Below are 24304 nucleotides of genomic sequence, written 5' to 3'. Positions count from 1 at the left end.
TGGTGACGACAAAGGGAACATAGGCAATTAGCAAGTGGAAAACTAAAGAGAAAATAATTAGGGCTTTTGTAAAGTGCTAGGAAGAAAATAATGGGAGCTATATTGGGGAGTAATGACCTACTCTAGCTAGGTCCATGACACAGGCTCAGGGGAGATGACGTTGCACTGAGACCTCAAAACCACTCGTCAGATAAAAATTAGCATTCAGTAAATGTATGTGTTTATAGAAGAGTACGTATTGCTTTTAGTGGTGATGCATTTAGTCTTTTTGTATAGTTCTGCCTGTTTGCATTCCTTTGTCCTTTTATAGCCTCTCTTTGGCATCTAGGGCCATCCAGAGCCTTTTTATTACAAAACATACAGACACTGTTTTCAGACTGTGTGCTTACTCTTCCAAATCAATTTCTGGCATCGTATCTCATGGCTCATTTGCTACAAAAGTAAGGTGATTTTAGTTAACATAGGGAGAATTTCAGGACAGGAATATGCCCCATTTTCTATTCCATGGTACATTTGATTGAGTAAACTGAATTTAAACAGAAGGCACCTGCCCCGCAAGCAAGGTGACCTCTCTTGGGTGAATTAAATCATGTCTCATGTTGCTTAAAAGATGTTGTGACTCTAGAGAAAGGTTGAGAGGGACAGAAGTCATTGCACAGTTTACTCTTCCATTTTCTATTTGTGTTAATCTTTTAAAATAATACAACAGAATCCTTAACTAAATAAAATTATTGGACAGCCTTAATAAAATTATTGGAAACTTTCTTTAAAGTTGGCTCATTATATTTTTTTGTACTGTAAACTAGTTGGTAAATGTAATTTCACTATAATTCTGTTTAATGACTAGGTTGATATTATGATTCATCACTCATTTACTTAATTAGTAACACTTGACTTTATGTACCAAAAATGTTCAATTTGCACACTAATATTTTTCATTTAAGTAAAATTATGTTTGGGGAAGAGAAAGCTTTTTTTCTATTTTTGAAGCATGTTTTTCAGTATTGTTCTTGATTATCACCAAATATAAGCCATCAGCAAGAGTAGTAAGGTGAGTTTGCTGCTAATGTATAGCAGAGAGGACGATAGTAGTTTGGCTTGGACTAGAACTGTCTGGGATCAAATTATGGTGCTTTAAAAAATACTGTACTTTTCTGTGTTTGTATCCTCATCTTTATCTTTAAATTGATGTCCACCTCACACTATCTACCATGGTAACTACCTCTCATGTGAGAGAATGAATTTAAAATTCACTTAGTGTGATTTTCATATTAATGTTATTATTACCACTTATTTTAGAATTTGTAGGAATGAAGAGTGATTTTTAGAGGTCATGACTCTAGTCTTCTGCTCTAAGGAAAAACTTCCCTAGTCCATTTCTGATTAATTTCATGGTTCTCAACTTAGTTAATGAGTTCAACCCTGCATGCAAAGCTGTGGACAAGGGCATTCCCAAAGTCACAGGCTAATGGAGGCACATTCGTGGCACATCATTTTTCCTTCAGTATTTGGTCGAATTAAAAGTGTGTGTATGTATTAAAAGCAGCTTAATGATATTATGCAGTAACATGCAAAATTTGTATGAATTTTTAAAGTACTAGACGAGGCTTTAAAAATCATTTACATTTACAGAGGCAAACTTAAGATTGCACCACCAAGACCCGAGGATCATTTTCTTTTGTTATTCTACAGACTTAACTGGAAATGTTTGAGAAATAGTAGAGAAACTGATGGGCTAGTTACCTGTTGTAAATGTTGTTTCTGTAAGAAAATTCCAAGATTTTCCTCAGCCATCCCTTTTATCTTCTAGCATTTTTAGGTAGTGAGGGTGGAGGAATTAATAATATTATGTAAGCCATCTGGTGCAGCTGATAAAATTCTAAGGTGACTGCAACTTGGTTTGAGGTTCAGGGTCATCTGGCTCTTTGGGAGATGATTTCAGTCCTGGCTTGTGGAATTCCACTATTGCTTCATTCTTGTATCTCTTATATGAATAGCATGTCACCTTTTTCTTTTTTCAATACTCTTCTTCCCAGGCCCTGTACTTTACTACAAGCTGCAATGGGCAGCTGGAGTATTTCTCTGAACTTTATACACAATTGTACATATGCAATTGTCTCATCATATCCTCTCAACTGTCTCAAGGTATCTTTAAGAATGAAATTAATAAATGGCACTTCCATCTTTTTATTTCCATACTCCACGAATCTGAGTCATTCTGGCTACCTGTCACACCTTCAGGACCTCCCTTCCCTGTCATCCATTTTCTCAGCAGCTTATTTCTATTTTATCTGCTGAATATATCTGGCATTTGTTCATTTGCCTTCCTTCCTGCTGTCACCCCTCTTTGCCCGTCTCCCATCATTTCCTCCCCTTCCTCCCACTGAACAGTTGGGCTCTACCTCTTGCTTCAGCCTCCTTGTGTATGGCCCTTACTCTTGGTGCTCTTGCTTCTTATCAGGCTTTCAGATCCATTCTATGCCAGGCTGTCTCTAGACACAGTGATAACCTCCTTCACATGGTGAACTCTTAGCCCTCCTTTGGGCTTTGGTATTTTCTCTTCCAGTCCAAGGATGGTTATCTTGCTTTTTACTTATTTCCAGTTGTAATTATCCACTGATTATACACAGTGGCACCATTTGATTATTGCCTCTTTCTTTCACTAGGCTGTGTATTCCATAAAATCAGGTCTTCTTTTTCATAGTTATAGCCCCAGCACCTAGAACGACAGTTATTTTTGACTAAATGAACAGATGATTTACCACATTATGTGTTCCGGATGGAAAGAGAAGTAAAATATTAGCATATCCCCCACAAGTCTACTGGACTGAATTTCTGTTCTTAAGGGGAGAAAGCATCTTTTGACCCTGATGTCAAGCTCAAAGTTGCTTAGATCAAATGATGTTGGGTATTGAGTGGCAGGCTAAGGAGTTTGAACTTTGTATTGGAAGCACTGGGGAGCTACTGTAGGTGGGAAGCCCCCAGCCTAATGTTCTCAAACCTTCACTTCCCTGGCAGGATAAAGGTAAATGTATTTTGCATACTTTGCCAAGACCAGGAAGTCTACTGGGTCCCTGTGAGAGGGAGGGACTCCTCGGAGACGGGAACACCTGAAAAAAAATTCGCTCACTACAATTGCATTAACAGGACAGGATCAAAGGTCATATTTCCAGGTTCCATAGTCAACGCTAGGCTCTTTTTACTCACAGCTGACTAAATAATAATCAGGAGGAAGCTGATGAAAATAAGCACCGATGGTTGCTTTTTGTCTCCCTCTGTGCCAGATTCTATGCCAAGCACTTAGGTGAAGTAGATAGTATTACTATTCCTATTTTATGCATGAGGAAAGAGATTGAGGCCTCTTTCTTCAACCTTGGTGGAGGCCTGACAAGAACTAAGTGGCTCAATTCAGGTCTGACTAATCCTAAAGCTTGGGCTTCTGGCTGCCAACAAATCACAGTAGGACAAATGTTAATAAGATAAAATGTTATTAATAATAGCATCTTTTTTGTGTGCTAGGCACCAGCTCAGGGATGCACATTTGTTTTCTCCTTTTGCTCCTAAGGAGCCAAGTAAGAAAACACTAGTTGCTAGGTTCCTCAGAGGACTGAGAGTTCTGTCACTGGCCAACATCCCTTGGGTCCTAAATGTTCAGTTATAATAATAATAAACTGGAAACAATATAAATAGAGAATGGAAAGGGACCCTGAGGAAAAATTGGGAATGATTTCATTGTACTCCTAAAACTTTCCTAATATGCGTTTGTGCCCAGTAGTGTTTATTCTGTAATGAGTCCTTAGTATACCTCAATAGTTATAGAGAAACCCCTTTTGCTCTCTAGTGGCTGTATGGGACTGTGGTAATAATAGTTGCTCTTGTTTATTTCCTGTTTGATATATTTTGATACAACAGACTATTCAGCTCAGACAGACACTGTGTGCTGCCGGTGAGGAACACAGGCTTTGGAGTCTGAATTCAAATGCAACTTCTGCTGCTTACAGCGATAGCAACCCAGGGATGTTCTTCGACTTGCTTCCTTCATTTATTCCTCAAATGTTTATTGAACATCCGCTGTATATCATGTGTTATGTTAGAGGCTGGGGTTACAATGGGAGCAAAGATAGACATGGTCCTGGCTCTAGTGAAGCTTATAGTTCAATTCAAGAGAGAGATGTCAAATACACAAATGAGTTTGTGGTAAGCTTAATGACAGAGAGGTACCTAGAACCCATAACTAGGAAATAACCCAGGTATGGGAGGCTTTCTAAGGTAACCTAACTAAAAGTTAGGAACAAAGCTCTCAGCATAGTGCTTAGTACATACTAAGTAAATGGTAGTTACTACACAGTAAATTTTCCCAGAGAAAGAACCATAGACACAACTTTATTTAGTGGAAAGTGACTAATATGGTTGACTTTTGTCAGTATTTGGATTTTATATTGTATAATATAACTCTATGATCTTGTTTATTTATTTTTTCCTAGAAAGAAATGAGGTCAAAATAGTTGCTTGGAAGAATTGTTCAAACATGCCAGACATGGTGGTACATACCTATAATTCCAGCACTGTGGGGGGCCCAGGTGGGAAGATCACTTGAGCCCAGGAGTTCTAGAGCAGCCTGGACAACATAGTGAGATCCCATCTCTACAAAAGTTAAAAATAAAAACATTCGTCAGTCTTGGTGGTGCACGCCTATTGTCCCAGTTACTTGGGATGCTGAGGTGGGAGGACCTCTTGAGCCTGGGAAGTCAAGGCAGCAGTAAGCCATGATCATACCACTGCACTGCAGCCTCCATAACAGAGAAAGACTCTGTCTCAAACCAACCAACCAACCAACCATCCAACCAACCAGCCAACCAACAGTGTTCAAAGATAGGCCATGAATGAAGACATCCAAACACAGCCATCTTGTTCCATAGTTAGTTCCAAGATAAAGTCAAACAGAAACAGCTAGAAGCCAAGGCCTTTGGGGGCACTGTTTGTTTGGTAAATTTTGATTCATGGTCTCATTAATGCCTCATCAGCCTCTTGACCATTAGTCTGTTCAGGTAGCTCTGTGTGGGGATCTTTATTCTCTGGCAGCCAAGATAGGATTGTCCTAATGATGACTGGTTTCAGTGTCTCCATAACCACTGGTCCCTGAATATAAAGCACTGTGCATAGCTAAACAAATTCTCATTGCTTTCAGCCTGTGTGCAATTTAGCAGCAAGATATTTCATATCTCACAGCATTCAATAGTCCTACTTAATTAGGAACTGCTTGCAAATCAGGACAGCTGATGATCATAATGACAGAAGTGGACATATTTGCCCTGAAAAGGAAAAGAAAATATTGAAAAGACATTTCAATTGTCATTGAATAACTCAGAAAGGGATCAGGGTGTTTTCAGGGGAAATGTATTGTCATTGGCCTTCCTGACTGCAGAACTTCCCTGTAGGTTATGACAGTACATCTGGGACACACCAGAAGGGCCGATGTGAGAGATCAGAACTTGAAACTGGGCCTGCTTGTCTTCCTGGGGGTAGTCTCCTGTCCCATTGTTAGTTATACCCATGTTACCAGGCACAGATTGTCATTTTAGAAAAAAAAAAAAAAATTAAGGCAGTGGTGATAGTGTGCTAAAGCAGTTCTTTATTGAACAAAAATAAAAGCACCAGAATTATTCAGCACACCTTCAGTGATAAGCTTACATGAATGTACTGCATAATACATACTGGTTAAGGGCATGGACTTTGAAGTCAGACAGTTGAATTTTGGCCCTGCCACCTCATAGCTGTTAACTTGAAGCAAGTTATTTAACTCCTCTGAGTCTGTGTTTCCTGATCTAAAAAAAGTGGTATCTGTGGTTACCTCAAAGGCTGTTGAAAAATTGAATGTGCTCCTGCCTGCAAAACACCATGGATAGAGGCTGGCAAGTACTAAGTGCTAAGTAACTGTTGACTGATTTGTGAGTTCAGTTTTGACTCAGTTTCTGACTTCTGCTGGCTAGAACTTATAACTACATTAAGATACCCACCTGGTTAAAAAGGTAGACGACTCCAATTATATACGTGCACATACATGTATATGTATCTGCCTAGGACATAGTAAGACCTCAATCAGTATTAATTTATTTCCAGTTCCAGTCATGTTGGTGTTAAATTAGTATGACAACGTAGGCTGAACTGGGCAAATGTGAAATAGATCTGTCACAGTAATTATTATCATTTGTATTACTTTAGAATTTAAAAAGCTCTTTCAACATGCATTGCTTTAGTAAATCCTTACAACAGTTGGGGAGGTGTGGAAGTATTTTTTTGTTTATTTGTTCATATATTCTTTCCTCCACTCAACAGATGCACATGAGTGCCTGTGATGTGTCAGGTACTCTGCTCATCCTGGTAAACCAAATAGATGTCCTCACAGCCCTGTCTGGGTGATCCTCCAAATGTACATCCTAAGATACCAAAAGGTGGTATAGACAAGGTAGTTATTTCTAGTGATTAATGTTTTATAGATGAAAAAAATGAGATTCAGTGTGGCTTGTAAGTGACACAGCCAGATCTCAAGCTCCAAATCTTTTCCACTGGATCCCATGCCTGCCTGCCTGCCTGAATGTATAATTTGGAATAAATACTAGAGAGAGCCTGGTGTAGTCATTCATTTTACAGATTAAAGGCACCGAGGCTTAAAGTGGGTAAATGATATGCTCAAGACCATCTCTGCTTTAGGGGTAGCCATCAGTTCCAATGAGGAAGCCTTTTGACAGCATGCTAAATCTTAGAATGTGTATAGCTTATTCTGCACTAACATAATAGCTGCATTTTAATAAACTGTGTGTTACCAAAAATTCAGTATAAAATGTTTGTTTCAGGGGCCATAGTTAAGAGGCACTGGAGAGTTTCAGACTGACAAATCAAAGTTATTCTTTTTCCTAGAAAGAACTTAAGAAATAGGAATATTGTTTTATAGCGGTAAAACCTAAATGCCACTGAGCAAATCCAGCACTTGATAAAATCTAGCTTTTTTTTCAAGGGTAAATAACTTACACTTTCTATCACACCAGCACTATCATTATGTGTTTAGACCTTTGTCACCCAGTTACAGGAGACAGAGCTCAAACCACTCAAACAAAGCAGCTGTATTTTGTAGATGCAGAGCCTTCTTCCTTCTGTGGTGTGATGCTAGTTCTCAGTGATGGATGAGTTTTTAGTAAAGCATTGGCCAGCCTGCTGTGGGCCAGATCCTATTCTAGGCAGAAGAATGAGTAGAACAGACCATGCCCCTATGCAGATGGAGCTTATGTTCTATTGGAAGACAGATAGTGATGAAAAGAAGGAAAAAAGGAATGGAGGGAGGAAAGGAAGGAAGGATATTAGGTTAGGTAGTGATAAATGCCATGAGGAATTATCAAACAAGGTACGGAGAATTTGAGAGGGTGGAGGTGGGGGCTTGTTTGTGTGCTGCTTTAGATCCAGTGATCTAGCAGGGCCTCTCATGACCACATTGAAGATGTGACTGGAGTGAGGAAGAAGACACATGGCACCTTGGAGTAAAAGTCTCCCAGGCAAAGGCAGCAGCAAAGGAAAAGGTCTTGGGATGGAAACATAGCAGGCCTGTTTGAGGAAAAAGTGGAGGCCTGTGGGCTGGAAGGAAGAGTACAAAGCAGGGCAAGAGAAAAACGGCCTGAGAGACAGTTGGGGACAAGAGGCTGAGGGACCTTGTGGGACTTTATTCTGGGTGAGATAGGAAGGTACTAGAGGTTTTTGGCCAGAGGAGGGATGTTACATGACCTAGCTTTTAGCAGGCTTGTAAGTAGAGATAGACAGTCCAGGAGCACAGGCAGAAGCTGAGACTGTTGGGGAATTATTGTAGCCCTTCTTGCCAAGACTTGGTGGTGGCTTGATTTTGGAGGTCGTGGTAGAGCTGGCAAGAAATGGTTGGATTATCATGGATGGTCATGGTTGGATGGCAAGAAATGGCTATTAATCTTTTGAAGGTTGTCCTAAAAGGATTTGTTGGTAGACTCCAAGGTGTGTGGCCTGAACAACTAGAAGAAAAGAGCCACTAGAAGAAGAGAGCCACTATTTTTGAGCACTTTATTTGTGGACTCGGCTATGTGTTTGTGTGAAAGAGTAAGGTACACTAATGGAGGTGGTTCCTTTCAGTCAGAGTGTGTAGAAATGCCTTATGACGTTGCTTATGATGTTGTAGAAATGCCTAATGACATTGTTGAGCTGAACACCTATCAACTTCAGTGGAGATGGCACCAGGTTCAAGAGGCTGAAGAAGAGACCCAGAGACAGCAAACGTGACATGGGCTTTTATTGGGGGCTTCCATACAGGGGAGAGAAGTCCAGTGGCAGTGGGCTGGACAGGAGAACCAGGCAACTTGCAAAAAACATGTGGTTTATATGGCATATTTACTTAGCACCCTCCCTGTGACAGTGTCTACATGGCAACCTTCACTTAACCACAAACAAAGGGCCTTGATTCCCTGTACAGCCATGTTCCATTGGACAGGCCAGGGGCTCAGATGTTCCTTATAGATTAGGAGCAACTCTCTGGGTTGACCATTCTTGGATTCTTAGCTTGGAACACCAAACCACATTCAGGTGCATCTGTCATACAGGGTTATTCTTAGGGTATGCTTAAGTTATTGCTGTCAGGTGTGTTTGCCATACACCCATGTTCAGATACAAATGTGGGTGGGATTATAAAACCTGTCCTCTTCTTCGTACATGCCTTCTGCCCCTCCCCTCTATACACTTAACAACTTTTCTTCTTAGCCATTCCCTACGTCCGATAAAATGTTCACTTGGAAGAAGACCAGTCATTTAGGACTTACTATGATTTTAAGTTAGTATGATACCTTTCCTAGATATGTTTACATTGAAACCTAACTTTGCGCTCTACGATGACACATAGATTTAATCTCTTTTATTTATTTATTTATGCTCACTTTAATCACTAGTGTTGCTTGCTCAGAGAACTATGCAGAAAAAGTTTGTGAAGCTGGTTCTGGGCTCAGCAGGAAAGAGGAAACCTTAATTATATTTGCCATTATAGGGACTGAGAGTGGCATATCATATGTGCATAGCATTTGATAGCCTAGCTGTGGCTGCCACACCCACACAAAATACATTTTGTCCTATTCTTTCCCTCTTGGAGGAAGTTTTGGCAATAGCAAATAGAGGAAATATTTTCCTTTTTTCCTTTTTTGAGGCCCCCTTGCCTTGTGACACAAGGAGACCACTGGCCCAAAGATCAGATTGTAATATCTAAAGGCCTTGATGAATTATGTGATACAAAACTCAAGTGCTGTAGGAGATAGGTCCTTCACCTTAATGGGTAATGCCTTTGCCAGGTCATAGGCTATTTTTTCTCTAGCATTCATCACTGCCAAACATACTGTAATTAACATTCATTTATTATGTATACTGTTTCTCTGCTTCACCAGCATGTGAGCCCCAGGGCAAAGACTTTGCTCTGTGTTGTTCAGTGCTATTTCCCCAGTGCCCAAACAGTGGCTCTAGGAAGTAAGTGTTGAGAGAATGTTGAATGAATAATAATAATAGTAAGTTGTAGCCTAGAGTTAGGATAAATGGTTACTTAAGGTAGCAGCACTATTTTTTTTTTTTTTTTTTTTTTTTGAGACGGAGTCTTGCTCTGTCACCCAGGCTGGAGTGCAGTGGCCGGATCTCAGCTCACTGCTTGCTCTGCTTCCCGGGTTTACGCCCTTCTCCTGCCTCAGCCTCCCAAGTAGCTGGGACTACAGGCGCCCGCCACCTCGCCCGGCTAGTTTTTTGTATTTTTTAGTAGAGACGGGGTTTCACCGTGTTAGCCAGGATAGTCTCGATCTCCTGACCACGCGATCCGCCCGTCTCGGCCTCCCAAAGTGCTGGGATTACAGGCTTGAGCCACCGCGCCCGGCCAACACTATTTTTTGAAAGCAGAAAGCACCTGTTGTAACAAAAATCACTGTAGCTATATGGGTTAATGAACATTATTAATAATTAGAATGATAATGAAGATGATGATAATAATACGAAATTTCTCAAAAGAAGAGATATGAATGGCCAACAGGTATATGAAAAAAATGCTTAACATCCCTAATTGTCAGAGAGCTATAAATTCAAGTCACAATAAAATGTCACTTCGCAGTTGTTAGAATGGTTTGTTAGATCAAGTTTAGCGTAAAGCTGCCTCCTTACATATTTTAAGTTCAGCCTAAAGGTTTTCCTGTACATCGTGAACTATAACAAGCGGAGATGTAAACAAACAATAGCCTACCCTTGTGCCAATCACTGAGTTTTGGCCAATCAAATGTAGCCAACCGTTTGAACTGTGGTCAAATAAGGCAAGCGCCCAGCTGTAACCAATCCAGCTGTTTCTGTATTTTACTTTCATTTTCTGTACATCACTTTCCTTTTTCTGTCCATAAATCTTCTACCACGTGGCTGCACTGGAGTCTCTGAGCCTACTCTGGCTCAGAAGGCTGCCTGATTCACAAATTGTTCATTGCTCAATTAAACTCCTTTAAATTTAATTTGGCTGAAATTTTTCTTTTATCAGGCTATTATCAGAAAGACAAAAGATAATAAGTGTTGCTGAGTTGTGGAGAGAAAGCAACCCATGTACACTGTTGGTGAGAATGCATATTAGTACAGCCATTATAGAAAACAGTATGAAGTTCCTCAAAAAAATGAAAACCACCATATGATCCCAGAATCCCACTAGTGTGTAGTTATCCAAAGGAAAGAAAATAAGTATTCTAAGGATATCTGCACTCCCATGTTTATTGTAGCATTATTCATAATAGTCAAGACTCAGAATCAACCTAAGTGTCCATCAATATATGATTGATAAAGAAAATGTGATATGCACACACCCTGGAATATTATTCAGCCTTAACAAAAGAAGGAAATCCTGTTATTGGAGACAAACTGGTGAACCTGGAGGATATTATACTAAGTGAAATAAGCCATGCACAGAAAGACAAATACTGCATGATCTCACTTATATATGAACTCTGAAACAGTGAAACTCATAGAGGCAGAGAATAATATGGTGGTTACCGGGCTTGGGGTGGAGGGTTTGCAGTTGGAGAATTGTTCGTCAAAGGATACAAAATTTCAGTTATGGAAGGAACGAATTAAAGAGATCTATTATACAACATAATGACTATGGTTGATAACAATGTATTATTTTCTTGAAAAGCACTACAGAATAGATTTTAAGTGTTCTCACTATAAAAAATGATGTGATGGGCCTGGCATGGTGGCTCATACCTATAATCCTAGCACTTTGGGAGGCTGAGGTGGGCAGATCACAAGGTCAGGAGTTCGAGACCAGCCTGGCCAATATGATGAAACCCCATCTCTACCAGAAATACAAAAATTAGCCAGATATGGTGGCTCATGCCTGTAGTCCCAGCTATTCAGGAGGCTGAGGCAGAAGAATCACTTGAATTCTGGGAGGTCAAGGTTGCAGTGAGCTGACATGCACCACTGCACTCCAGCCTGGGCGACAGAGCGAGACTCCATCTCAAAAAGCAAACAAACAAACAAAAAGATGTGATGAATGTATATGTTAATTCACTCAATTTAGCCATGTAACAATGCATACATATTTTAAAATATCATGTTGTACATGATAAATATATACAATTTTTATTTGTCAATTAAAAAAATTAATTTAAAAAGTCAAGCTCATAGAAGCAGAGAGTAGAATGATGGTTGTTGCCAAGAGCTGGGAGGAGGTGGGGGAACAGGGAGATGCTGGTAAAAGATACAGTTTTAATTAGAGAGGAGGAAGTTCTGGAGATCTATTGTACAGCATGGTGACTATAGTTAATAATAATAATGCATTGCACACTTGAAATTGCTAAGAGAATAGATCTTAAGTGTTCTCACCACACATACAAATCATAACTGGGCAGTGATGGGCATAATTAATTTGATTGTGGCAATCATTTCACAATGTATACATATATTAAAACAAACAAACAAAATAATAATAATTGTAATAGCTCTTTAAAGCACTTATATGTGCCTGACCCTCAACTAAGTGCCTGATGCTCATTATCTCCCTTGTGAAGTAGGTCCTCGTTTGTCAAGTGTAGATATTCAGGCTCTCGGTGATTTGTCCAAGGATACAATGCTAATAATCAGGGGGTTCCAAAGCTGAAAAGAAAACATTAAGACCTTTCTATATAGGAGGCTTGACCTTTTATCTGCTAAGTTGGATCATTCTCTTTAGAGCCATTTAAAACCATTGGAAAAAGAAAGAGCTTCTGGGCAAATGAGAGGTTTGACTGCCTTTTACCATTGTAAAAATGCAAAAGTTGTTGGAGTCTGAAAGGGTCTTCAAATTGATTCATTTGTTTTGTTTATTCTGCAGTTCTCCAGTAGGAAAGAACCAGACCTTTTCTGCACAAATAACATTTTCCCAAATTATGTTGATAGGCTGGTTGTGAAGGATCCCAAGTGAATATAAGGATACGGAAGAAAGGAGAATCTAAAACCCTTCACACCTAAATCCAGGCTTTTGAGGAAAAATAGGTGGTTGGGGTGGGAAGAGCTGGGGTTAAGGGAGAGCTGATCCCAAACTTTGTGGCTTTGGGCCAAATATGCAGACTACTTTTATTATTATTATTATTTTAATTTTTAAAAAGTGATTCACTTTTATTTGCTTATATTCACATATTAAACAGAATTTGCAGACTCTCACCATGAATGTAAGAGCAGCATTATTGACCATAAATAGAAAGTAATAGTATACTTAGTGTAAATAAAGCAATGCTATTTCCTGTTTTAAAATTGAAAAAAGTCCCCAGAGTTACAGCACACAGTTCATGAGTTGGAAACTGAGTGTTGGCCCCCTAAAATCTTCCAGAAACGAAGTCAATGGGGCAAATCCATCTTATACCACAATGAAACCCTCAAGGTCATCAAAGAGGTTAAAAGAAAAAAAAAGCATCCAAAGGTCAGCAACCTCAAAGATTAAAGGTAGATAAGCCCACAAAGATGAGAGAGAATCAGCACAAGAATCCTGAAAACTCAAAAAACCAGAGTGCCTTCTTTTCTCCAAACAATCACATCACCTCTCCAGCAAGGGTTCTGAACCAGGTTGAGATGGCTGAAATAACAGAAATAGAGTTCAGAATATGGATATGAATGAAAATCATTGAGCTACAGGAGTACGTTGAAACTCAATACAAGGAAGCTAAAAATCATGATAAAACAATTCAGGAGGTGACAGACAAAATAGACAGTATAGAAAAGAATGTAATTGACCTGATAGAGCTGAAAAATACATTATAATAATTTCATAATGCAATCACAAGTGTTAATAGCAGAATAGACCAAGGAGAGGAAAGAATTTCAGGCTTGAACACTGGCTTTCTGAAACAAGACAATCAGACGACAGAGAAAAAAGAATGAAAAAGAGTGAACAAAACCTCTGAGAGATAAGGGATTATGTGAAGAGACCAAATCTGTGATTCATTGGTGTCCCTGAAATAGATGGGGAGAATGGAACCAACTTGGAAAACATATATTAGGCTATAATTCATGAGAACTTCCCAACTTAGCTAGACAGGCCAACATTGAAATTTAAGAAATATAGAGAACCCCAGTAAGATACTTCACAAGAAGATCATCCCCAAAACACTAATCATCAGATTCTCCATGGTTGAAATGACAGAAAAAATGTTAAGGGCAGCTAGACAGAAAGGTCAGGTCACCTACAAAGAGAAGTTCAACAGAGTAACAGCAGACCTGTCAGCAGAAACCCTACAAACCAGAAGAGATTGGGGGCCAATGTTCCACAGTTTTAAAGAAATGAAATTCTAACCCAGAATTTCATATCCAGCCAAACTAAGCTTCATAAATGAAGGAGAAATAAGATCCTTTTCAGGCAAGCAAATGCTGAGGGAATTCATTACCACGAGACCTGCCTTACAAGAGCTACTGAAAGAAGCACTAAATATGAAAAGAAAGATGGCCACCAGCCACTACAAAAACATGGTAAAGTATACAGACCAGTGACACTGTAAAACAACCACATACACAAGTCTGCAACATAACCAGCTAACATCATGATGACAGGATCAAATCCACAAATATCAATATTAACCTTAAATATAAATGGACTAAATGCCCCAATTAAAAGATACAGAGTGACAAGCAGGATAAAGAACCAAGACCCATCACGATGCTGTCTTCAAGAGACCTATCTCATATGCAGTGACACACATAGACTCAAAATAAAGAGATGGATAAAAATCTACCAAGCAAAAGGAATCCAGAAAAATGGGGGTACAATCATAGTTTCTGACTGAACAGACTTTAAACCAACAAAGATCAAAAAAGACAAAGAAGTGCAAATGGTTAAATTCAACGAGAAGGTCTGTCTTAAATATATATGCACCCAACACAGGAGCACCAAGATTCTTAAAGAAAGTTCTTAGACACCTTCAAAGAGACTTAGAAACCCACACAATAATAGTGGGAGACTCTAACACCCTAGTGAGAATATTAAACAGATCGAGACAGAAAATTAACAAAAATATTCAGGACCTGAACTCAGCACTGGATCGAATGGACCTGATAGATATCTACAGAACTCTCTACCCCAAAACAACAGAATATACATTCTTCTCACCACCACATGTCACATATTCTAAAATCAATCACATAATCAGAAGTAAAACAATCCTCAGCAAATGCAAACTAATTGAAATCATAACAGTCTCTAGGACTGCAGCACAATCAAAATAGAAATTAAGACTAAGAGATTCATTCAAACCTAGATAATTATAAGGAAATTGAATAACCTGCTCATGAATGACTTTTAGGTAAATAACGAAATTAATGCAGAAATCAAGAAGTTCTCTGAAACTGGCCAGGCGCGGTGGCTCAAGCCTGTAATCCCAGCACTTTGGGAGGCCGAGGCGGGTGGATCACGAGGTCAGGAGATCGACACCCTCCTGGCTAAGACAGTGAAACCCCGTCTCTACTAAAAATACAAAAAACTAGCTGGGCGAGGTGGCGGGCGCCTGTAGTCCCAGCTACTCGGAGGCTGAGGCGGGAGAATGGCGGGAACCCAGGAGGCGGAGCTTGCAGTGAGCCGAGATCGCGCCACTGCACTCCAGCCTGGGCGACACAGCGAAACTCCGTCTCAAAAAAAAAAAACAAAAAAAAACAAAGAAGTTCTCTGAAACTAAGGAGAACAAAGATACAATACATCAGAATTTCTGAGACACAGGTAAGGCAGTGTTAAGAGGGAAATTTATAACACTAAATGCCCATATCAAAAAGTTAGAAAGATCCCAGGTTAACTACCTAACACTGCAGCTAAAAGAACTAGAGAACCAAGAACAAACAAATTCCAAAGCTAGCAGAAGACAAAAAATAACCCAAATCAGAGCTGAACAGAAGAATATTGAGACACAAACAAACCATTCAAAAGATCAAGGAAGGGAGGGACATTCCAAGATGGCTGAATAGGAACACTTTCGATCTGCAGCTCCCGGCATGATCGATGCAGAAGACGGGTGATTTCTGCATTCCAACTGAGGTACTGGGTTCATCTCATTGAGACTGGTTGGACAGTGGGTGCAGCCCACAGAGGGTGAGCTGAAGCAGGGTGGGGCATCACCTCACCCAAGAAGCACAAGGGGTTGGTAGATTTCCCTTTCCTAGCCAAGGGAAGCCATGACAGACTACCTGGAAAAACGGGGCACTTCCCCCTAAATGCTGCACTTTTTCCAAGGTCTTAGCAACTGGCAGACAAGGTGATTCTCTCTTGTGCCTGGCTTGGCAGCTCCCATGCCCATGGAGCCTTGCTCACTGCTAGTGCAGCAGTCTGAGATCAATATGTGAGGTGGCAGCCTGGCTGGGGGAGGGGCATCTGCCATTGCTGAAGCTTGAGTAGGTAAACAAAGCGGCTGGGAAGACCCAACTGGGTAGAGCCCATCACAGCTCAACAAGGCCTACTGCCTCTAGACTCCACCTTTGTGGGCAGGGCGTAGCTGAACAAAAGGCAGCAGACAACTTCTGCAGACTTAAACGTCCCTGTCTGACAGCTCTGAAGAGAGCAGTGGTTCTCCCAGCATGGCATTTGAGCTCTGAGAATGGATAGACTACCTCCTGAAGTGGGTTCCTGACCCCCGTGTATCCTAACTGGGCGACACCTCCCAGTAGCGGCTGACAAACACCTCATATAGGCGGCTGCCCCCCTGGGACGAAGCTTCCAGAGGAAACATCAGGCAGCAATATTTGCTATTCTACAGTCTCTGCTGGTGATACCCTGGCAAACAGGGTCTGGAGTGGAACTCCAGCAAACTCCAACAGACCTGCAGCTGAGGGACCTGCTGTTAGAAGGAAAACTAACGAACAGAAAGGAATAGCATCAACATCAACAAAAAGGTCATCTACACCAAAACCCCATTTGTAGGTCACCAACATCAAACACCAAAGGTAGATAAAACCACAAAGATGGGGAGAAACCAGAGCAGTAAAGCTGAAAATTCTAAAAACTGGAGTGCCTCTTCTCCTCCAAAGGATCGCAGCTCCTCGCCAGCAAGGGAACAAAGCTGGATGGACAATGACTTTGACGAGTTGACAGAAGTAGGCTTCAGAAGGTCGGTATTAACAAACTTCTCCAAGTTAAAGGAGGATGTTTGAACCAATTGCAAGGAAGCTAAAAACCTTGAAAAAAGATTAGACGAATGGCTAACTAGAATAAACATTGTAGAGAAAACCTTAAATGACCGGATGGAGCTAAAAGCCAAGACACGAGAACTTTGTGACACAAGCAAAGCTTCAATAGCCGATTTGATCAAGTGGAAGAAAGGGTATCAGTGATTGATGATCAAATTAACGAAATAAAGCAAGAAGACAAGTTTAGAGAAAAAAGAGTAAAAAGAAATGAACAAAGCCACCAAGAAATATAGGACTATGTGAAACGACCAAATCTACATTTGATTGGCGTACCTGAAAGTAATGGGGAGAATGGAACCAAGTTGGAAAACGCTCTTCAGGATATTATCCAGGAGAACTTCCCCAACCTAGCAAGGCAGGCCAACATTCAAATTCAGGAAATAGAGAGAACACCACAAAGATACTCCTCGAGAAGAGCAACCCCAAGACAAATAATTGTCAGATTCACCAAGGTTGAAATGAAGGAAAAAATGTTAAGGGCAGCCAGAGAGAAAGGTCAAGTTACCCACAAAGGGAAGCCCATCAGACTAACAGTAGATCTCTCTGCAGAAACCCTACAAGCCAGAAGAGAGTGGGGGCCAATATTCGACATTCTTAAAGAAAAGAATTTTCAACCCAGAATTTGATATCCAGCTGAACTAAGCTTCGTAAGTGAATGAGAAATAAAATCCTTTACAGACAAGCAAATGCTGAGATTTTGTCACTACTAGGCCTGCCTTGCAAGAGCTCCTGAAGGAAGCACTAAGGGTGGAAAGAAATAACCAGTACCAGCCACTGCAAAAACATGCCAAATTATAAAGGCCATTGATGCTATGAAGAAACTGCATCAATTAATGGGCAAAAAAACCAGTGAGCATCATGATGACAGGATCAAATTCACACATGACAATATTAACCTTAAATTTAAATGGGCTAAATGCCCCAATTAAAAGACACAGATGGGAAAACTGGATAAAGAGTCAACACTCATCAGTGTGCTGTATTCAGGAGTCCCATCTCACGTGCAAAGATGCATGTGGGCTCCAAATAAAGGGATGGAGGAATATCTACCAAGCAAATGGAAAGAAAGAAAGAAAGAAAAAAAAAAAAAAGCAGGAGTCGCAATCCTACCCTCTGATAAAACAGACTTCAAACCAACAAAGATCAAAAGAGACAAAGACGGCCATTACATAATGGCAAAGGAATCAATTCAACAAGAAGAGCTAACTCTTCTAAATATATATGCACCCAATATAGGAGTACCCAGATTCATAAAGCAAGTCCGTAGAGACCTACAAAGAGACTTAGACTCCCATACAATAACAGTGGGAGACTTTAACATCCGACTGTCAATGTTAGACAGATCAATGAGACAGAAGGTTAACAAGGATATCTAGGACCTGAACTCAGCTCTGCAACAAGCAGATCTAATAGACATATACAGAACTCACCACCCCAAATAAACAGAATATACATTCATCTCAGCACTACATTGCACTTATTCTAAAATTGACAACATAATTGGAAGTAAAGCACTCCTCAGCAAATGTAAAAGAACACAAATCACAACAAACTGTCTCTCAGACCAAAGTGCAATCAAATTAGAACTCAGGATTAAGAAACTCACTCACAGCTGCACAACTACATGGAAACTGAACAAACTGCTCCTGAATGACTACTAGGTAAATAATGAAATGAAGGCAGAAGTAAAAATGTTCTTTGAAACCAATGAGAACAAAGACACAACGTACCAGAATCTCTAGGACACATTTAAAGCAGTGTGTAGAGGGAAATGTATAGCACTAAATCCCACAACACAGAGCAGGAAGGATCTAAAATCAACACCCTAACATCACAGTGAAAAGAACTAGAGAAGCAAGAGCAAACAAATTCAAAAGGTAGCAGAAGGCATGAAATAACTAGGATCAGAGTAGAACTGAAAGAGATAGAGACACAAAATATCCTTCAAAAAATCAATGAATCCAGGAGCTGTTTTTTTGGAAAGATCAACAAAATTGACAGACCGCTAGCAAGAGTAATAAAGAAGAAAAGAGAGAAGAATCAAATAGACACAATAAAAAATGATAAAGGGGATATCACCACCTATCCCTCAGAAATACAAACTATCATCAGATAATACTATAAACACCTGTAAGCAAATAAACTAGAAAATCTAGAAGAAATGGATAAATTCCTGGACACATACACCCTCCCAAGACTAAACCAGGAAGAGGTTGAATCTCTGAATGCACCAATAACAGGCTCTGAAATTGAGGCAATAATTAATAACCTACCAACCAAAAAAAGTCCAGGACTAGACCTATTCACAGCCGAATTCTACTAGAGGTACAAAGAGGAGCTGGTACCATTCCTTCTGAAACTATTCCAATCAATAGAAAAAGAGGGAATCCTCCCTAACTCATTTGATGAGGCCAACATCATCCTGGTACCAAAGCCTGGCAGGACACAACAAGAAAAGAGAAGTTTAGACCCATATGCCTAATGAACATCGGTGCTAAAATCCTCAATAACATAGTGGCAAACTGAATCCAGCAGCACATCAAAAAGCTTATCCACCATGATCAAGTTGGCTTCATCCCTGGGATGCAAGGCTGGTTCAACATATGCAAATCAATAAACGTAACCCATCATATAAACAGAACAAAGGACAAAAACTACATGATTATTTCAATAGATGCAGAAAAGGCCTTTGACAAAATTCGACAGCCCTTCATGCTAAAAACGCTCAATAAACTCTGTATTGATAGACCATATCTCAAAATAATAAGAGCTATTTATGACAGACCCACAACCAATATCATACTGAATGGGCAAAAACTGGAAGCATTTGCTGGGCGCGGTGGCTCAAGCCTGTAATCCCAGCACTTTGGGAGGCCAAGACGGGCGGATCACAAGGTCAGGAGATCAAGACCATCCTGGCTAACAAGGTGAAACCCCGTCTCTACTAAAAAAATACAAAAAAAAAACTAGTTGGGCGAGGTGGCGGGCGCCTGCAGTCCCAGCTACTCGGGAGGCAGAGGCAGGAGAATGGCGTAAACCCAGGAGGCGGAGCTTGCAGTGAGCTGAGATCTGGCCACTGCACTCCAGCCTGAGCGACAGAACGAGACTCCATCTCAAAAAAAAAAAAAAAAGAAAACTGGCACAAGACAGGGATGCCCTCTCTCACCACTCCTATTCAACATAGTGTTGGAAGTTCTGGCCAGGGCAATCAGGCAAGATAAAGAAATAAAGGGTACTCAATTAGGAAAAGAGAAAGTCAAATTGTCCCTGTTTGCAGATGACATGATTGTGTGTTTAGAAAACCCCATTGTCTCAGCCCAAAATCTCCTTAAGCTGATAAGCAACTTCAGTAAAGTCTCAGGATACAAAATTGATACACAAAAATCACAAGCATTCCTAAACACCATTAACAGACAGAGAGCCAAATCATAAGTGAACTCCCATTCACAATTGCTATAAAGAGAATAAAATACCTAGGAATCCAACTTAAAAGGGATGTGAATTACCTCTTCAAGGAGAACTACAAAGCACTGCTCAACAAAATAAAAGAGGACACAAACAAATGGAAGAATATTCCATGCTCATGGATAGGAAGAATCAATATTGTGAAAATGGCCATACTGCCCAAAGTAATTTATACATTCAATGCCATCCCCATCAAGCTACCAATGACTTTCTTCACAGAATTGGAAAAAAGCTACTTTGAAGTTCATATCAGACCAAAAAAAAAGCCTGCATTGCCAAGACAATCCTAAGCAAAAGGAACAAAACTGGAGGCATTGCACGACCTGACTTCAAACTATACTACAAGACTACAGTAACCAAAACAGCATGGTACTGGTACCAAAACAGAGAGATAGACCAATGGAACAGAACAGAGGCCTCAGAAATAACACCACACATCTACAACCATCTGACGTTTGACACTCCTGACAAACACAAGAAATGGGGAAACGATTTCCTATTTAATAAATGGTACTTGGAAAACTGGCTAGCCATATGTAGAAAGCTAAAACTGGATCCCTTCCTTATACCTTATATAAGAATTAATTCAAGATGGATTAAAGACTTAAATGTTAGACCTAAAACCATAAAAACCCTTGAAGAAAACCTAGGCAATACCATTCAGAACATAGGCACGGGCAAGGGCTTCATGACTAAAACAGCAAAAGCAATGGCAATAAGAGCCAAAATAGACAAATGGGATCTAATTAAACTAAAGAGTTTCTGCATGGCAAAAGAAACTACCATCAGAGTAAACCGGCAACCTATAGAATGGGGGATGATTTTTGCAATCTACCCATCTAACAAAGGGCCAATATCCAGAATCTACAAAGAACTCAAACAAATTTACAAGAAAAACCAAACAACCCCATCAAAAAGTGGGCAAAGGATATGAATAGACACTTCTCAAAAGAAGACATCTGTGCAGCCAACACACACATGAAAAAATGCTCATTATCACAGGTCATTAGAAAAATGCAAATCAAAACCACAATGAGATATGATCTTATACCAGTTAGAATGGCAATCATTAAAAAGTCAGGAAACAATAGGTGCTGGAGAGGATGTGGAGAAATAGGGACACTTTTACACTGTTGGTGGGAGTGTAAATTAGTTCAAACATTGTGGAAGACAGAGTGGCGATTCCTCAAGGATCTAGAACTAGAATTACCGTTTGACCCAGCCATCCCATTACTGGGTATATACCCAAAGGATTATAAATCATGCTACTATAAAGACCCATGCACACGTATGTTTATTGTGGCACTATTCACCATAGCAAAGACTTGGAACCAATCTAAATATCCACCAGTGATAGACTGGATAAAGTATATGTGGCACATGTACACCATGGAATACTATTCAGCCATAAAAAAGGATGAGTTCATGTCCTTTGTAGGGACATGGATGAAGCTGGAAACCATCGTTCTGAGCAAACTATCACAAGGACAGAAAACCAAACACCGCATGTTCTCACTCATAGGTGGGAATTGAACAATGAGATCACTTGGACACAGGGCAGGGAACATCACACACTGGGACTTGTCAGGGGGTGGGCGGTTGGGGGAGGGATAGCATTAGGAGGAATGCCTAATGTGAATGATGAGTTGATGAGTGCAGCAAACCAACATGGCACATGTATACATATGTATCATACCTACACATTGTGCACATGTATTCTAGAACTTAAAATATAATAATAAAAAAAAGAAAAGATGCTCAGCATTATCTGTCATTAGGGAAATGGAAATCAGAACCACAAGATGACACCACTTCACACCCACTACACCAGATAACAATAACAAGCATCAGCAAGGATGTTGGGAAATTTGAGCCTTCATACATTCCTGGTGTAAAATTTAATAAATGTAAAATTGTTCAATTACTTGGAAAAAAAAGATCAAGGAATCCAGAGCTGTTTTTTTGAAAGAATTATTAATAATAAAATAGACCACTAGCTAGACTAATAAAGAAGAAAAGAAAGAAGATTCAAATAAACACAATCAGAAATGACAAGGAGGATATTACCACTCACCTCACAGAAATACAAATAACTATCAGAGAATATTATAAACACCGCTATGCACATAAGCTAGAAATCTAGAAGAAATGGCTGAATTCCTGGACATGTTCACCCACCCAAGACTGAATCAGGAAGAAACTGAATCCTAGAACAGACCAATAAGGAACTCTGAAATTTAGGCAGTAATAAATAGCCTACCAACCAAAAAAAGCCCAGGACCAGATGGATTCACAGCTAAATTTTGCCAGATGTACAGAGAAGAGTTGGTAGCATTCCCGCTGAAACTATTCCAAAAAATTGAGGAGGGACTCCTCCCTAACTCATCGTATGAGACCAGCAGCATCCTGATACCAAAACCAGATAGAGATACAACAAAAAAAGAAAACTACAGGCCAATATCCTTGATGAACATTGATGTGAAAATCTTTGACCTAATGTTAGCAAACCGAATCCAGCAGCACATCAAAAAGCTTATTCACCATGATCAAGTAGACTTTATCCCCGGGATGCAAAGTTAGTTCAACATATGCAAATCCATAAATGTTATTCATCACATAAACAGAACTAAAGAGAAAAACTGCATGATTATCTCAATAGATGTAGAAAAGGCTTTTGATAAAATTTAAAACCTGTTTATGTTAAAAAAAACTCACTAAACTCCTTATTGGAGGAACATACCTCAAAATAATAAGAGCCACCTATGGCAAACTCACAGCCAACATCATACTAAATGGGCAAAACTGGAAGCATTCCCACTGAAAATCAGCATAAGACAAGGATGCCCTCTCTCACCACTTCTATTCAACATAGTATTGGAAGTCCTGTCCAGGGCAATCAGGCAAGAGAAAGAAATAAAGCACATTCAAATGCAGATGACATAATCCTATATCTAGAAAATCCAATCGTCTCAGCCTAGAAGCTTCTTAAGCTGATAAACAACTTCAGCAAAGTCTCAGGATGCAAAATCAATGTGCAAAAATCACAAACATTCCTATATATCAGCAATAGTCAAGCTGAGAGCCAAATCAGGAACGTAATCACATTCATAATTGCCACAAAAGAATAAAATACCTAGGAATACAGCAAACTAGGGAGATGAGAAATCTCCACAAGGAGAGCTACAAAATACTGCTCAAAGAAATCGAGGATGACACAAACAAATGGAAAAACATTCCATGCTCATGGATAGGAAGAATAAATATCATACAAATGGCCATATGGCCCAAAGCAGTTTATAGAAATTCAATGTTATTCCTATTAAACTACCATTGAGATTCTTCACAGAACTAGAAACAAACTATTTTAAAATTCATAGGGAAGCAGAAAAGAGCCCAAGAGTCAAGGCAATCCCAAGCTAAAAGAACAAAGCTGGAGGCATCATGCTACCCAATTTCAAACTGTACTACCAGGCTACAGTGACCAAAACAGCATGGTTCTGGTACAAAAACAGACACATAGCCCAGTGGAACAGTTAGAGAACACAGAAATAAGGCTATACACCTACAACCATCTGATCTTCGACAAACCTGACAAAAACAAGCAATGGGGAAAGGATTCACTTTCAAAAAATGGTACTGGGTAACTTGCTAGCCATATGCAGAAGATTAAAACCGGACCCCTTCCTTATACCATATACAAAAAATAACTCAAGATAGCTTAAAGACTTAAATGTAAAACCCCAAACTATAAAAGCCCTGTAAGACAATCTAGGCAATACCATTAAGGACATAGGAACATGCAAAGATTTCATGACAAAGACACCAAAAGTAATTGCAACAAAAGCAAAAATTGGCAAATGAGATCTAATTAAACTAAAGAGCTTCTGCATAGCAAAGGAAACTACCAACAGAGAGAATAGACAACCTGCAGAATGGGAGAAAATTTTTGCAAACTATGCATCTAACAAAGGTCTAATATCTAGCATATACAAGGAACTTAAATAAATTTACAAGAGAAAAACAACCCCATTAAAAAGTGGGCAAAGGACATGAACAAACACTGTTCAAAAGAAAACATACATGTGGCCAAAAAACATCTGAAAAAAAGCTCAACATCGCTGATCATTAGAGA

This window comes from Trachypithecus francoisi, unplaced genomic scaffold (genome assembly GCF_009764315.1).
Source record: "Trachypithecus francoisi isolate TF-2019V2 unplaced genomic scaffold, Tfra_2.0 Lachesis_group0, whole genome shotgun sequence".
In the NCBI taxonomy this organism is placed as follows: Eukaryota; Metazoa; Chordata; class Mammalia; order Primates; family Cercopithecidae; genus Trachypithecus; species Trachypithecus francoisi.
Note: the sequence above shows the minus strand (reverse complement) of the source record.